We start from the raw sequence: 16,559 nt of genomic DNA, 5'->3' as shown, positions 1-16,559 counted from the left end.
CCCAGCAGAGTTGAAACCGTCAAGACAAAGCGGTGTACAAACCTCATATTAATGTGGTCGGTGTCGGGGTACTGTAGATCACATAGTGCGTCTGACTTTGTATTTTCTTACAACCGTTAATATTCCATTCGTACAACTTGTACACTTTAATATTGTATTTTTTCATTATATATTGCATTTCATTCTGCATTATCTGCAATTTAACACTGTAATTTAACATTTGTGTTGCATAACACGAATGATGAGCGTCCGTTTGCACATTTGTCACCTGCTGCAATGATGAAAGATTCTGTGGGTATATCTGTAATTAGTTTCCTACGCTCTAGAGTGCCCTGTATGCACAAGTCACATGTCTCCTGACGTTGGCCCAATAATCCGAAAACTAATTCAAAATAAGCAAACATTAGTAGAACATAAATACAATTTCTCTGTTCCCAGAATGAGATTTTCACTCTGCAGCGGAGTGTGTGCTGATATGAAACTTCCTGGCAGATTAAAACTGTGTGCCGGACCGAGACTCGAACTCGGGACCTTTGCCTTTCGCGGGCAAGTTCTCTACCAACTGCGCTACCCAAGCACGACTCACGCCTCGTCCTCACAGCCGTACTTCTGCCAGAATCTCGTCTCCTACCTTCCAAACTTTACAGATGCTCTCCTGCGAACCTTGCAGAACTAGCACTCCTGAAAGAAAGGATGCTGCGGAGACATGGCTTAGCCACAGCCTGGGGGATGTTTCCAGAATGAGATTTTCACTCTGCAGCGGAGTGTGCGCTGATATGAAACTTCCTGGCAGATTAAAACTGTGTGCTCGACCGAGACTCGAACTCGGGACCTTTGCCTTTCACGGGCAAGTGCTCTACCAACTGAGCTACCGAAGCACGACTCACGCCCAGTATTCACAGCTTTACTTCTGCCAGTACCTCGTCTCCTACCTTCCAAACTTTACAGAAGCTCTCCTGCGAACCATGCAGAACTAGCACTCCTGAAAGAGAGGATATTGCGGAGACATGGCTTAGCCACAGCCTGGGGGATGTTTCCAGAATGAGATTTTCACTCTGCAGCGGAGTGTGCGCTGATATGAAACTTCCTGGCAGATTAAAACTGTGTGCCCGACCGAGACTCGAACTCGGGACCTTTGCCTTTCACGGGCAAGTGCTCTACCAACTGAGCTACCGAAGCACGACTCACGCCCGGTACTCACAGCTTTACTTCTGCCAGTACCTCGTCTCCTACCTTCCAAACTTTACAGAAGCTCTCCTGCGAACCTTGCAGAACTAGCACTCCTGAAAGAAAGGATATTGCGGAGACATGGCTTAGCCACAGCGTGGGGGATGTTTCCAGAAAGAGATTTTCACTCTGCAGCGGAGTGTGCGCTGATGTGAAACTTCCTGGCGGATTAAAACTGTGTGCCCGACCGAGACTCCGTGAAGTTTGGAAGGTAGGAGACGAGATACTGGCAGAAGTAAAGCTGTGAGGATGGGGTGTGTCGTGCATGGGTAGCTCAGTTGGTAGAGCACTTTCCCGCGAAAGGCAAAGGTCCCGAATTCGAGTCTCCGTCCGGCACACAGTTTTAATCTGCCAGGAAGTTTAATTTCTCTGTTGTTTAACCTTAATTAATTTAATATGCGTGTCCTCCTGATACGTTTCCAACGTGTCTCCGTTTAATAAACTCTAATGGTGTGCGATTTTATTGTGACTCCGAAAACTACGGGCAACAAACACTCACAAGGGAAACACCCTATCGAACCTCCCCCCCCCCCCCCGCAGGTTTAGTGATAAGAGAGCGCAGTAGACAGCCCGTCAAATACTGAACACAGATCAAGCACAAAAACAGGAAGAAGGTGTATCGGACTGTGGAGAAAAAAGAACTTGAACGGCGCCAGTTTTTCTTTTCTTTTTGCTATTTGTTTCTTTCTTTTCACTCTTCGTTTTATTTACATTTTTGCTGTATCGTGGTGTAACGTTCGTTTGCAACAGCGAGATGCAAAGTAGGAACTCATAATGACAGTTCACTCTGTCAGCAGCCTAAAGGAAGTGACTTTCGAATGGGAACCGCAAACGTTTGATGACAAGGCGATAAGTCAACAGAAATCTCCACCGAAAACTACGTCTGTGTTATATACACGGCTTTAGTAGCAGTACGCGCGTCATGTGATACGAATCTCTTATCGACGCACCTAATTTGTACTACTGATAAGCGAGTGAGATATGACTTCTGGGGCGTTCGTATGAGTGTGAATGTGATCATTCCCAAGGAAATCATTAAAACGTAATAGTTTGTCACATAAGCTGCAACAAATGATCACAACAGTTTCACAATCACACAGATTGTCTGTGTTCTGCCAAAACGTATGTTTTTGACGTTTCTGAAACTGCGTTCCGTTTTGGAAGTCTTAATTCCTTTGTTGTAACATAGTTCACACTCCTTTATTTTTTGTTTCCATTTATGTGAGATGTCTATGTGGTACCTTACCTGCTTTCACTATTCATCACATTTACTCGTGACGGCAACATTTTCTTACCGCTTGATTTATATGATGTAACTAGTGTATAGTATGATAGCTACCAAGACTACAGAAAAAGAACAAACATTTCAATGGCTGGAGGGACTGTTCCTAATATAGTTTATGTAGACATGTCCGAAAGAATAGACACCACATCTATATGAAGTATATAGTTCTGGCATGACCTACTGCTTCCGTGCGGATGCACACATTTTACCCGAACTTTTGCGGGACTTGGTAAGAATGTCTTCCAAGAAAAATGAGTATGTTGGGTAGGGACACTACAAATTTAGTGTGTGGACATATAAAGTGAGAGGATCTCGCGAGAGGCGTGCAAGAGATAGTCCCTGCAGTCGCACTATCCTCTGTGCAATCGGTAGCTCAGATGGATGTCATCCGCAACGACGTCCGCCAGAACCTCTTGCGCCGCCAGGACACACTTCAACGGGTTGCGTTTATTAATCTTTATGTGGTATCAAAATTGGTTCACATCGCGCAAGTTCTCCCTCTGCCAACTGCAATTGGGCGCAACCTTCAGGCGGCTTTTGGCTATTATCTCACGGCTGGTTCAATGTTTAAAGTCCGTTATGAGACACTTACCCTGCCCTCACCGTATGGTGGCATCGGGCTCGTCAATGTCCGTATGCGAGCTGAAGCCTTGTACATGTGTACCATGAGAAGACAGTGGATGGGCCAGGGTACATCTCTAACACGCAGCTTGCTTGAGGTCCTCCTACCTGCTTCCACCTCACCACCGGTGTCTGTCGGCCATATCGTGCCTCATTTGTCCCATATTTCGACCTTTTTCGTCGACTACAGATACATACATACCAGTCTCCCAGATACACGCCCACCTAGGACTAAGGATTTTTACAACCTGTTGCTGCGCTGTGTTCCCCGGAATGTGATGGAGACCAAACACCCCTCCATCCAGTGGCACATAGTATGGACTACCGTCCATCAGCCCTTCGTCCCTACAAACGTCCGGGCACTGTGGTATCACATAGTCAACAGGAAATTTGCCACGAAGCAGCGCCTGCACAACATCGGCTTGTCAGAATCCCCTCTTTGTCTCCTTTGCCAGCAACTGGACACTGATGAACACCGTCTGACATGCGCCTCATCGCGAGATGTATGGCGCTTCGTGCAGCAAATCATTGCCTGCTATCTCCGGGTGCCACCAGACACAGTCGAGCCTCGAATGTTTCTATACCCGGAGGACCGACATTTTCCCGCCGGCAAATGTCATGCTATTACGTGGGTCAAAGGGTGGGCGGTCGCTTATCTCTTTCATGAGGAACCTAAATCCCGCCTCGACTTCTGGACCTATTTACGAACAGCCCATGCAGCTCTCGAAAACACGCCACGTTACCGAACATTATTTGCTAACTATCTTCGAGCGGTCTTTGTTTGACCTCCACTGAGTTGCCTGGCACAGAGGGCACCCACCCCTCCTCCCCCGGCGGTGTCTGAGTTTCAACCGCCTACGATCTATTCTACTTCTGACCTCCGCGGATGGGAGAGCGCGTCGCAGATTGCGCGGATTTTATTTCTTTTTGCTTTTCCTTTTTCATTTCTTTTTCTTTACCCAGAATTTATATTTCATTTTCTCTTTCGCATATGTGTTCCCATAATTTCATGCTATTAGTGAATATTACAAAAAAAAAAAAGTCGGTAGAGGACTTGCCCGCGTGAGGCAAAGGTCCCGAGTAAAAAAAAAAAAAAAAAAAAAAAAGAAGTTGGTAGAGCACTTGCCAATAAAAAAAAATAAAGATGGATAGAGCGACTGCCATGTAAGCAGGAGATGCCGAGTTCGAGTCCCGATCGGGGCACACATTTTTACCTGTCCCCGTTGATATATATCAACGCCAGTCAGCAGCTGAAGGTATTAATATATAATTCTAATTTAGTTCCTAATATTGTGAAAAAAAGAGTAAATTGCATGAGCGAGTTTCGAACACGGTTCTCCCGCTCCGTAGCCCAATACCATAAACACCCCCACGGCACCGTTGTTGTTTCAAACTGCTCTTTATTGCACTTTGGATAGTTCACTATTTTGCTTTTTTCTCACAGTTCAGTACACCTTCTTTCTGCTTTCATGCTTGATCTGTGTTCAGTTTCTGACAGGCAATCCACTGGGCCATCTTACCACTGTCTGAGGGTTGCGACGGGGAGATTCCCTTGTCAGTACAACTTCCTGCTAGATTGTCGTAATAACAGAATGGTTGAATGCTGAGTGGGTAAAGTGAAAGTGTTCGAAATAATTTAATGTCTAGTCCCATGATTTGGGATTGTCCCATGGAGCCCCTCGTAACAGAAATGGGTGGGGATACACACACTGGCATTGTGATCTGTTGGTTGTCATGTCATCAGACTCAGTCAGGGAACTGGAAACCAAAGCTAACGGCATTATACGAAACACAGGTAGATGGAGCCCGGAAAGCAAGCTCACTGTGCATTCGAACCGTACACTCTACGTACTATTAAAACGAAAACTGCACAGGGACCTGATCGTAAAACTGCACAGCGTAAATATTCGCAAAGAATACGTAACCAGAACCTTAGCGAGTGATGGACGACTGGCTGGCGTTTAACCAACACGTAAATCATGCAACTGATAAAGTATAAAACTTGTACACCAACTCGCATGTATCACTAGACTAACTTGCAGACTTCCACTACAGATTATTCGAACATATCAGTGTGACTTCGTCGAATAAGTATTGTACGAGCACGTAGACACACAGACTCTCCCTCGGCGACCAGGACCGTCGCTAAGCGATCTGAAACAAGTTTTGTGCTGAGAGTATCAGACGCTCTCAGTACAACGCCAGTGGGAACACTGTGCATGGAGCTCGGAATGTGACCGACTCACCTGTCAGTCCGACAGCGAGCTGTGCCATACGGTTAATATGGACAGACTAGACATAAAACTGGAACTTACAGGAGAGACTGTAACTGGCGAACTTCGACTCATACAGTGGCGAGAGAATACTTGGCAGTGTGAATGGCAAATCTGTGTTAAAGGCGCAGAGCTCCGGGAGCGCTTGAAAATGAGTCACGGAGACCCCATTCGAGATATGGTGCACTTTCCAAACAGTTGTGAATAGTGCACGACCCTCGGCCAATGCACCTTCATGGATTGGACCCTTCTAGATATACGAGGCTACGCATACCAGCCATGCTGGAACGCGACTTGACAAACTGTTTACCATCTGTCTGGAAATTTGTGGTGAGTTCCTGTGGGACCAAATTGCTGAGGTCATCGGTCCCCAGGCTTACACAATATTTACTCTAACTTATGTTAAGGACAACACACACACACACACACACACACACACACACACACACTCACACACACACACATGCCCGAGGGAGGACTCGAATCTCCGACGGGAAGAGCCGTGCGAACCGTGGCAAGGCGCTAAAGACCACGCTGCTTCCACCGCGGCGACCGTTTGTTGTACGCAGCTTCACTTCGCGGGTGTGTTTTATTGAGTGTCTCTTCCGCTTCAAAGTGGTACACCTCATTCAGTATACACCTGTAATTCTTGCTTACAGTATGGGATACATGTGCTGTATTTCCTATTGCCAGGGAAATTATAAACCCAAAATAGGAATGAAACTGCATATTTTCCGATATCTCAGATATGAAAAGCTGAAAGATCGATAGGTCTCTGCTGTGCAGGAAAAAGTACATGATCAAATATCGTAGAGCAGTTATGTTCAGCTACGTTACGTGACGGTAAAAATTACCGTTGTTTTATTACAAGGCTAAGTAGGAAACGAAAACCTAGAAAAACCGAAGCACTTCCACATCTGGAACTCTTCAAGTCCCTATACATGACGCATGCGTCACTGCGCAGCCTGATACAGACTCCGTCGTCAGCGTGTGGCTTCACCAGGGTCAGCGCAAGCCTGCAGACCAGGTGGTGTGGTGGATCTAGTTTACGAAGCAGTGTGATCCTCTGTGGAACCTGTAACCCAGGAGCCTATACTTCTACATGTGCGTACCTGACAAACAGATTCCGCGCATGACGATATCTAAAAATCCATAAGAGACTCAGACAAGTGGAAAGATAAAAAGGGAGCCATGAACACTACATCACGTAGAGTATACACCAAACACAGGGACAAGAGCGTACAGCCGAACCACACAGGCACAAACTCGAGATGAACCTGACCCATGGGAACTATCCGACTCGGAACAGAACGAAAATACAGACACCGACAATAACAATGAGAAATCACAACTAATGTGTGACGAATGAGAACCAAATTGGGGCACACATCACATTAAAAACTGACGATATGACAGTTAAAACCTCCCAAATCAGGAGACAGAAAGACCTAACACTAGAAGACTATGGATAGCTGTAACCCTGCAAGGATGTTCTCTAAAGAGGCAAGTTAGACATGTAATATCTATAGTAGCAAATTAGTAGAAAAGGATCACTACATCGTGTATAACACTAACCACACGAGCAGAATAATACAAATACTGAGATTACATTACAAGACCGCTGAGCAGAAAATAGAATAGAACAGCATGCTGGACAGACTCACAGCATTGACCACACGTTAATTCGGAGGTATTTCCATAAAGTAGGTCAACCAACATGATTAGACAGTAGTGCTCGTTGGCTAGAGCTGCTAACAAGGCCGTCCCATGTGGAATCGCTTTCTTTTCTTTTTCCCCTTTACACAAAAATAATATTAAATGCTTCAAGTTTTTTTAAATATAAAGTTGTTTCTCAGCTTCAGTCTCTTTTATTTATTTGTCAGCATAGTAATTGTATAATAAGACACATTAAAAACGTTTTATACAATTTATTACAAAAGTATAATGCAGAAAACGATCCATTTAGTTAGTTACGTGATGTTACATAGACAAAGATAAATGGAATTACGTTTCCTAATTTCAGAGTCATTATTTTAGACACCTCTACTAACTATATACGCTGATCAGCCAGAAAATTATTACCAGTTGCCTAATAGCAGTTATTTCCAACTTTGCCACGGATTATAAGGGCGACGTGTCCTGGCACTGAAGCGATGAAGCATTGGTAGACGGCTGGAGGCGGTTGGCACCGTATCTGCACACACAAGTCACCTAGTTCCAGCATCTGTGATGCTACGTTCAATCATATCCCAGATGTGTTCTATCGGGTTCATATCTGACGAGTTAATAAGGCAGCACACCAATAGGAACACCTCACTGTGTTGTCTACCCAGCATTAAAGTATGATGTTAGACTCGCCAACGTTTGCATTCTGTCTTACCTGTCTGCCCAGTCTACGATATCTGATAGTTGTAATGAGGGTTGACCGCCCAACCCCACGACTTCTGGATATAGTTTCAATTCGATTTCGCCACGTGTTGAAGGCACCCACCACAGCACTCCTCAAACACTCTACAAGTCATGCAGTTTCCGAAATTCTCGTACCGAGCCTCCAGACCATCACAAACTGCGCTTAGTCAAAGTCAGATCGTTGGCGCGCCTTTCCTAATGTACATACGCACAGCACCCTCACTGATAGTGGTCAGTGTAGGAACTGAGTATCCACAACTCCTGGATATAGTTTCAACTTGATTTCGCCACGTGTTGAAGGCACCCACCACAGCACTCCTCGAACACTCTACAAGTCATGCAGTTTCCGAAATTCTCGTACCGAGCCACCAGACCATCACAAACTGCCCTTAGTCAAAGTCAGATCGTTGGCGCGCCTTTCCCAATCTACATACGCAAAGCACCCTCACTGATAGTGGTCAGTGTAGGAACGTAGATCACGAGGCGCGGTCTGGGTTACACCAACACACGGAAGTAATAGGTGTCAACAACGAACAGAGGAAGATTCAAATGGTTCAAATGGCTCTGAGCACTATGGGACTTAACATCTGTGGTCATCAGTCCCCTAGAACTTAGAACTACTTAAACCTAACTAACCTAAGGACATCACACACATCCATGCCCGAGGCAGGATTCGAACCTGCGACCGTAGCAGTCGCGCGGTTCCGGACTGAGCGCCTAGAACCGCTAGACCACCGCGGCCGGCCACAGAGGAAGAGATAAGGCGACGGACAACAACCACTGCATAGCACTGCTGCCCTAATGACATGGTGGGTCGTCGGGAAATACGGTCGTCATGAAGGGATGTACGTAAACCAGTGTACAACTTGGCCGTCATGGTGCCTGGATGCTCCACTGGACACACGGACGCCCACGTGAGTGTTCCCCACAGCATAATGGCGCAGCCGCCAGGTTGTCTCCGTTGCGCTGTACAGGTGTGAAGGAGAAATTGTCCTGGAAGACAATGGACTCGCACCCTCCTATCGGCGTGATGGAGAAATTATCGGAGTTCATCAGAGCATGTAACGCTTTGCCAGAGTGCCGACGTCCAGTGCCAATGGTGACGTGCTCATTTCAGTCGCAGTTGTCGATGCCGTGGTGTTAACATTGTCACATGCATGGGTCGTAGGCTGCGGATAAGCGTCGTTAGTAGTGTTTGGTGCACTGTGTGTCCAGACACACTTTACTCTTTCCGACACTGGAGTATCATGCTGGTTCCGTCACAATTCACCGCCTGTCCTGTTTTATCAGTCTGCCCAGCCTAAGACGTCCGAAATATGTCATGAGGGACGGCTGCCTAACCCCAAGCCGTGGTGCACCTTTATTTTGCCTGACAAGTAGTGCAGTTTCCGAAATGTTCGTGCCGAGATTCTGGCTCTGCCCTCGATCAAACTATCCTACTTACGGACAGCACGCTCACAGCACGCTATCGCCTGGACGTGTTTATATAGATAGTAAATCGAATATCATATTGCTATTTTGTCGAAAGTCGACATGTTAAGAAACGTGGCTGTTGTACTTAAGGTTTATAATTTATATAAAAAACAGCTACCAGCCACATGCATGGTTTAAAAAGGTTTATTATCTTCAGACCATGACCGGTTTCGGATTTATCTTTACAAATCCATCTTCAGATGGCAGATTACAAGCGTTCTTAGTTGGACCTAGTTTTGTTTATGTTATTCATTTGCTGCACTGGGAAAGAAAAGAAATATTTTTGTTGTCATATCGGTAATGGTATTTTCATCGTCTTAATTACACACGCAGCACACACGAATAACGTTTACAAAACGTGGCCCAGCTTCACATTACAAACGAGAACAATATTTGCAAAGAGCTTACAGTTATGTTGTTAATTGTTTTCATTACATCAATCTTACATTTTTTGAACGCATGTAACATTCTCATTACCTGGCTAGGTAATAGCTTAACGCTATTTTGTCGAAAGTCGACATGTTAAGAAACGTGGCTGTTGTACTTAAGGTTTATAATTTATATAAAAAACAGCTACCAGCCACATGTATGGTTTAAAAAGGTTTATTATCTTCAGACAATGACCGGTTTCGGATTTATCTTTACAAATCCATCTTCAGATGGCAGATTACAAGCGTCCTTAGTTAGACCTAGTTTTGTTTATGTTATTCATTTGCTGCTTGTAATCTGCCGTCTGAAGATGGATTTGTAAAGATAAATCCGATCCGGTCATGGTCTGAAGATAATAAACCTTTTTAAACCATACATGTGGCTGGTAGCTGTTTTTTATATAAATTATAAACCTTTAATATCATATTGTTCTGGCAATTCAGTGTAACCGGTCGGTTTAAGATACCATTATGGTATTATGAAAACTGGTTACTGATTCACTTTGCCTTGGGCTCTGAAATGGCTCTGAGCGCTATGGGACTTAACTTCTGAGGTCATCAGTCCCCTAGAGCTTAGAACTACTTAAACCTAACTAACCTAAGGACATCACACACATCCAAGCCCGAGGCAGGATTCGAACCTGCGACCGTAGCGGTCGCGCGGTTCCAGACTGTAGCGCCTAGAACCGCTCGGCCAACCTGGCCGGCCTTTGCCTTGGGTTCTGTAGAACGGTTACGAAGTAGACTACTTGCCTTTGACAACGATAGGCGCTGGAAGTACTGAAATTGTGCCCTTCAGTTGGGCCAGTCTGTTTCTGCGAGGATCTATTTCAGTTTGCCTGTCGGGGAGCACCTAACAAAGGCCGCCCTATTTCGCCTTTACAACGGGAGCTCTTCAGAAAGAGAGGAAGGCGAACCGACGAGGGTCTCTAATGGTTTACAAATTCACAACACTATCGGCGGCAGAGAGCGCCTATCGAAGCTCAACACGCCGTCCTCTCCTGTCGAGATCAGAGGCGCTCGTAACAAGCGCGCAGCGCTCTTTCGCGCCTCTCGCTCTCACACACACTCTCTCACACACACACACAACACACGCGCGGCAGATCAAAGCGGTCTGGAGCGGTGCCAGCCGCCCATCAGCCACGAGGCCCGTCGCCGTTAACACACTTGTTCACGGGCTGCGAGGGGCGTGTCCGCCGCTGCGAGGTGGCGGGCGAGGCTTCCGCGCTGTTGCAAGGCGCCCCGCCATCGCCGCCTCTCCTACTGCTCCTTACACAAAACCCAGCGCGAGAGCTGAGCGTCGGCTCTCGCTGTTGTGTGCTATACAGCATTTACATAAATCCTTACGAGCAGTGGTTCCCCAGAACGCCCGATAGCATTCATACTCGCTTTCCGAGGTCAGTACTTGTGAAATGCTACCGTGATCGCGACCTCACCTCCGTACCTTACTTAAATTTTGTTTTCGGCCGACTTATCTCCTCTTTCGTTTGTTGTTGACACCTATTAGTGACATGTGCTGGGGCAACCTAGACCACACATCTTGATCTACTTTCCTACACCAGCTATAACTTAAAGACCAGCGACCTTGTCCGCCGCTCGTGGTCTCGCGGTAGCGTTCTCGCTTCCCGAGCCCGGGGTCCCGGGCTCGATTCCCGGCGGGGTCAGGGATTTTCACCTGCCTCGAGATGACTGGGTGTTTGTGCTGTCCTCATCATTTCATCATCATCCAGGAAAGTGGCGAAATTCGACTGAGCAAAGGTTGGGAAATTGTACGGGCGCTGATAACCATGCAGTTGAGCGCCCCACAAACCAAACATCATCAACACCAGCGACCTAATGTCGATATAAATCCGTCCAGGCTATAGCAGCGTAACCTGAAGACGAATCGTTGCTGGTCATACACCCGCACGGTGCATGTGCCATCAGTCAGTGTGTTGTCCCTGTGTAGAATCAATCTCAGTCTGATTGAGGGCAGATTGTGATGGTCCGGATGCTCGGTACGAGCATTTCGGAAACTGCACGACTTGTAAGGTGTTCGAGGAGTGCTGTGATTAGTGTCTTCAGCACGTGGCGAAATCAAAGTGAAACCACGTCCAGATGTGGTAGGGTTGGGCGGTCAACCCTCATTACAAATATTAGATTTTGGTAAACATTTTTGGAATACAGTGATCGATATATTATTATATTTTGACTAAAGTTCAGTCTTGATCACACCATTTATGTTTCAATGACATAGGTAACCGGTTTCGGTTATTTTTACACAACCATCATCAGTCTGATGATGGTTGTGTAAAAATGACCGAAACCGGTTACCTATGTCATTGAAACATAAATGGTGTGATCAAGACTGAACTTTAGTCAAAATATAACAAATGTTAGATATCGTACGCTCGGCAGACTGGTAATACAAGAGAGGATACAAACTGTGGCCGAACTAACATCAGACTTTAATTCTGCGTAAAGTGCAAGTGTGCCTAAACACACAGTGCACCGAACACTACTAACGACGAGACTCCACCCCAGACAACCCATTTATGTGCCAATGGTAACGATGTGGGCAGCTATGACTGCTGAAATGGGCATGTGCCGGCCGCGGTGGTCTCGCGGTTAAGCCGCTCAGTCCGGAACCGCGGGACTGCTACGGTCGCAGGTTCGAATACTGCCTCGGGCATGGATGTGTGTGATGTCCTTAGGTTAGTTAGGTTTAAGTAGTTCTAAGTTCTAGGGGACTGATGACCACAGTAGTTAAGTCCCATAGTGCTCAGGGCCATTTGAACCATTTGAAATGGGCATGTGACTATCGTCACTGGACTTTGGTGTAGTAGCAGAGAGTAGTAGCAGCAGAGTTGTAAGGTCTGATGAATCCCGACACCTTCTTCAGCATGCCATTGCAGGGGGCGGGGGGGTGGTGAAATTGTTGTCTTCCAGGGGAACACGTCCTTCACACTGTACCGCGGGAGGGAGACAAGGTGGCGCCGACTGCATTGTGCTCTGGGGCACATTCACCTGGGCATCCATGGCTCCAGTGGACTCGTGCGAGGCACCATGACGGCCAAGGATAGCTGCAGACTACGCACACCTCTTCAGGACGATGTTTCCCGACAGCAGTGGCATTTTTAAACAAGATAAAGCGCCATGTTGCAAGGCGAGGAGCGGTTCGGGGAACACAGTGGTGAGTTCCCCCACTCGCCAGATCTGAAGCCGATCTAACACATCTGGGATACGATTGAACGTGGCGTCAGAGCTTATCACCCTCCTCTCCGAAAGTTACGGGAAGTAGGTGCCAGTGTGTGCAGATGTGAACTCCCTCCAGCGACCTACTTAGTCGTCTTTGCTTCCATGCCGAGACGCGTCGTCGCTGTTACCCGTGCGAAAGGTGAACGTATCGGCTATTAGGTAGTTATAGTGTTCTAGCTGGTCAGTGTATTTTCTGCAGTAGGGGAGAGCTGTGCAGTATCGCCCGGCCCTGTGAAAGTAGCGGCCACTACTGTGATTTCCCTATCAGCCTCCAAGTCACTGAAATGTACAGTAAGCAGGAGCAATCTTGAGTATCCACGTGCACTGGAGCCTCGTATTGTCTTCGTCTCTTTAGTGTACGTCTGCTCTAACTACCAGATGGCGTTGCTGTAGCTCTTACCGCACACATGAGGCCCGTGGTATCTGTTTTTAAGGTAAGAGATTAATTCATCGCTGTGTTTCTACGTTACGGAAGGAATAATGTCTAAAATACATTTCATGAAAATTTCTATAGAAGAATGTACAATATGACTAGAACCTACACCGTGTCTGTCGTGCAGTATGGGCCACCCGATTGTCTTTCAGTGTGGGCCGGAAGTAATTTGAATTTTTAAATTATACTTTTTTATTCGCACTTCTTTTAGGATTCAAATTGCGGAAAATTGAAAAAAAAAAGAGGAACATGGAATGGAGAGTGCATGAAGATGCTAGTGAGCAAGATAATGCCTAGCAAAGAGACAAAAGGTCACATCTGAATCGTTTTCAGTAATTAGAAAAGAAAAATACCTCCGCCGAAGAGAAGAGACGGAAAGCACAAAAAATTAAGTGGGAAAATGAAGAAAGCCGAAATTACGTTGCGTGTTCCAAAATAAGATAAACATATTAAGGCTGGCCATGGAACGCCAACTGCAAACCGGTGAAGGAAAAAGGTATTTTCTGGAAATAATGGGTCAACGTAGGAGCCTGGGAAGTGCGTTACGCTGGCCGCTGTGGTCGAGCGGTTCTAGACGCTTCGGTCCGGAACCGCGCGGCTGCTGCGGTCGCAGGTTCGAACCCTGCCTCGGGCATGGATGTGTGTGATGTCCATAGGTTAGTTAGGTTTAAGTAGTTCTAAGTCTAGGGGACTGATGATCTCAGATGTTAAGTCCCATAGTGCTTAGAGCCATTTGATGTGCGTTACGTGTTTGGAGTCATCTGAAATAAACTGGAGGCTGTGTACTATGTGTAGGAACTGGGTATGTGTTAGATGTGTGAAAAAGAAGAATATTTTGGGTTTTATTTGCGATCCTTATAAACAGTGAATAAAACATTGGTGAAGTGAGTTGAAACAGTAACAATAAGTTGCTATGCTTATGTGTTCTATTACGTATCGAATACTATCATAATTATAACCGATATTATCACAGAATATTCAGTGGCTTGCACATGAAGACACTTTGTACAAGCCTTATGATTGTAGCTCCATTAGTTCCGGTATAATGAACTATTATGCATAAAAAATAAAAATCGTTATGCTGTGCTGTTCGTAGAACATGTCTTGAGATAGGGATACAATATACTGGTATTCCGATTAACCATCACAGTTACACAGTGATGTCAAAAGCCTTGAACTGGCCCATACTGCAGGACTTTCGCCTATCGTACAAAATGATTCGCAGGAACGTGTCAATTTCAGCGGTCGTAAGTCTAATGAAATTGTTAGTATGAGAATGGAGGAAGAAGTCACTGGCGTAAATCAAGAAATAGAAGAAAAAAGACGGTTTGACAATAGCTAGTGTTCACATTTCTGGGAGCGGGGAATCGTTCAGAGGAAGAACTTCAGGGTATATGTGGAGGGGAGGGGGGGGGGGAGGGTCGGACCTTTATGTTTCTCCAAGAAAATACTTGAAGTGTTAGTAAAGATCAAATGTGTTCTAAATGATGATAAAGAAAAATGTTGATCGCAGCACTGACCGTCAATTTGTAGACAGTCTTCTTGTACGTACCTAGGGCAATTTCCATGTGCAAGTTTAATTCGTGGAATTCGGTTTTATGTGAATGTCTACTTGATAAAGAGGTACTACAATTTTTCAGAACGCAAAACTCAGGTCTCTGAAATTTCATTTACGTGCACCATTTAAATAACTGCACAAGAGCATATAATTTTATGTGATAAAAATTAAAATGCTGCAGCGTTTATTTAGTGCAAGAATGCCAACAAGGATTACGTAAACAACTCTTACGTGGTTGTAAAAATAAAAATCGTATAACTTAAATTATGATTTTGAAACAATTTGTGGCTTAATTCTCGGCTTAAACATGGGTATCCATAGAGCCCACCTTGTAGGATATGTTGTACAGAAGTCACCGCGTGAGACAACGGTTAAAATCGGTAACCGACGCGGGTGGAGCCATGTGGCAACGGAATAAAAACGTTCCGGGAAACATGGCTGCAAACTTTACGTCGAAGCGAACACAAGCGAACATGCATCAGCTCACGACATTTATCTGTTGTGTGTACGCCAGGCGCGCGTCAGCAAACGCCACTCGTTCGTGATAACTTTGCATTCGTTAGCATTTCATTCGTTTTCTGCTGCTTGTCAATTGTCATCGGAGGAAGTTTCGCCGTTTGCAGAGCAGAAAGCTCTCGTATGCTACCTGCTCTGCTTTTTTGTGTTGTTGAGGTGAGTTCCGCGAGAATATTTCGAAGAGAATGTTCAAAAATGGTTCAAATGGCTCTGAGCACTATGGGACTCAACTGCTGTGGTCATAAGTCCCCTAGAACTTAGAACTACTTAAACCTAACTAACCTAAGGACAGCACACAACACCCAGCCATCACGAGGCAGAGAAAATCCCTGATCCCGCCGGGAATCGAACCCGGGAACCCGGGCGTGGGAAGCGAGAGAAGAGCATGTAATGTCTCTAATACAACAATACAAATATTATAGGTGCTTCTGGGTTCCAAGAGATCGACAGCGCAAATTCCGAAAGGAAGGAAATTCATTAGATATCCGCATAAGTCAGAAACGAAGGTAATGGGCACAAGCTTTGTAATTATTTTTTCTTTTGTCATCTGTCGTCTGAAGTTTCACGTCCGCAGACCACCGGAATTTCTGAGTTCAGTTAAAAATTAGAAAGAAGCGAGGCATAATTTCTGTTGGAAAACCATATTCTGCGCTTGTCCTGTTAACTGAAAAGTCGTGCAATTTCGTATATGTTTATCTCTTTCGGATTGTCATGCACGTCCAACAGGATTTTAATAAATTCTGTCTAACAGAAACGACTTATTCAGACCCATTATGCTTGACAACTGAACTTACCTATCCCAGCATATTTTTCTGATTTCACTTCGAGACCAAACTTTATAAACTCATCGTTAAATATTTACCCTCTCTCACTCAATAGTATCTTAAAGGTTTTTGACGTTGCACCTTCTGTCTCTCACGTCTGTGAATAGTTTTGTACATACAGATAAAACTTCATCTTCGACAAATAGTGATCAAATGTATAGAACCAGTACCAAATGGGGTGTCAATACCCGAGAATAGTGATAGTGTTCAAAATTGAGAGTGTTCCCGGATGAGAGGGCGAAAGAGTCACTGTTGAGCATGGTGCTTACATCTGA

At 45.5% G+C, this 16,559-nt stretch overlaps 1 protein-coding gene and 2 non-coding genes across 3 annotated transcripts in view; all 3 read right to left on the bottom strand.

The window, feature by feature from the left end:
* Positions 1–16,559, bottom strand: part of LOC126101510 (NACHT and WD repeat domain-containing protein 2-like) — a 1,881,963-nt gene that overhangs the window by 1,358,514 nt on the left and 506,890 nt on the right. The window lies entirely within an intron of this gene.
* On the bottom strand, positions 805–879 carry Trnas-uga (transfer RNA serine (anticodon UGA)). Its single transcript has one exon. It is a non-coding gene; the product is annotated as a tRNA-Ser (tRNA).
* On the bottom strand, positions 1,106–1,180 carry Trnas-uga (transfer RNA serine (anticodon UGA)). The gene has a single exon. It is a non-coding gene; the product is annotated as a tRNA-Ser (tRNA).

Source organism: Schistocerca cancellata, chromosome 9 (assembly GCF_023864275.1).
Source record: "Schistocerca cancellata isolate TAMUIC-IGC-003103 chromosome 9, iqSchCanc2.1, whole genome shotgun sequence".
NCBI classification, from domain to species: Eukaryota; Metazoa; Arthropoda; class Insecta; order Orthoptera; family Acrididae; genus Schistocerca; species Schistocerca cancellata.
This window is presented reverse-complemented; position numbering and strand designations above follow the sequence as displayed.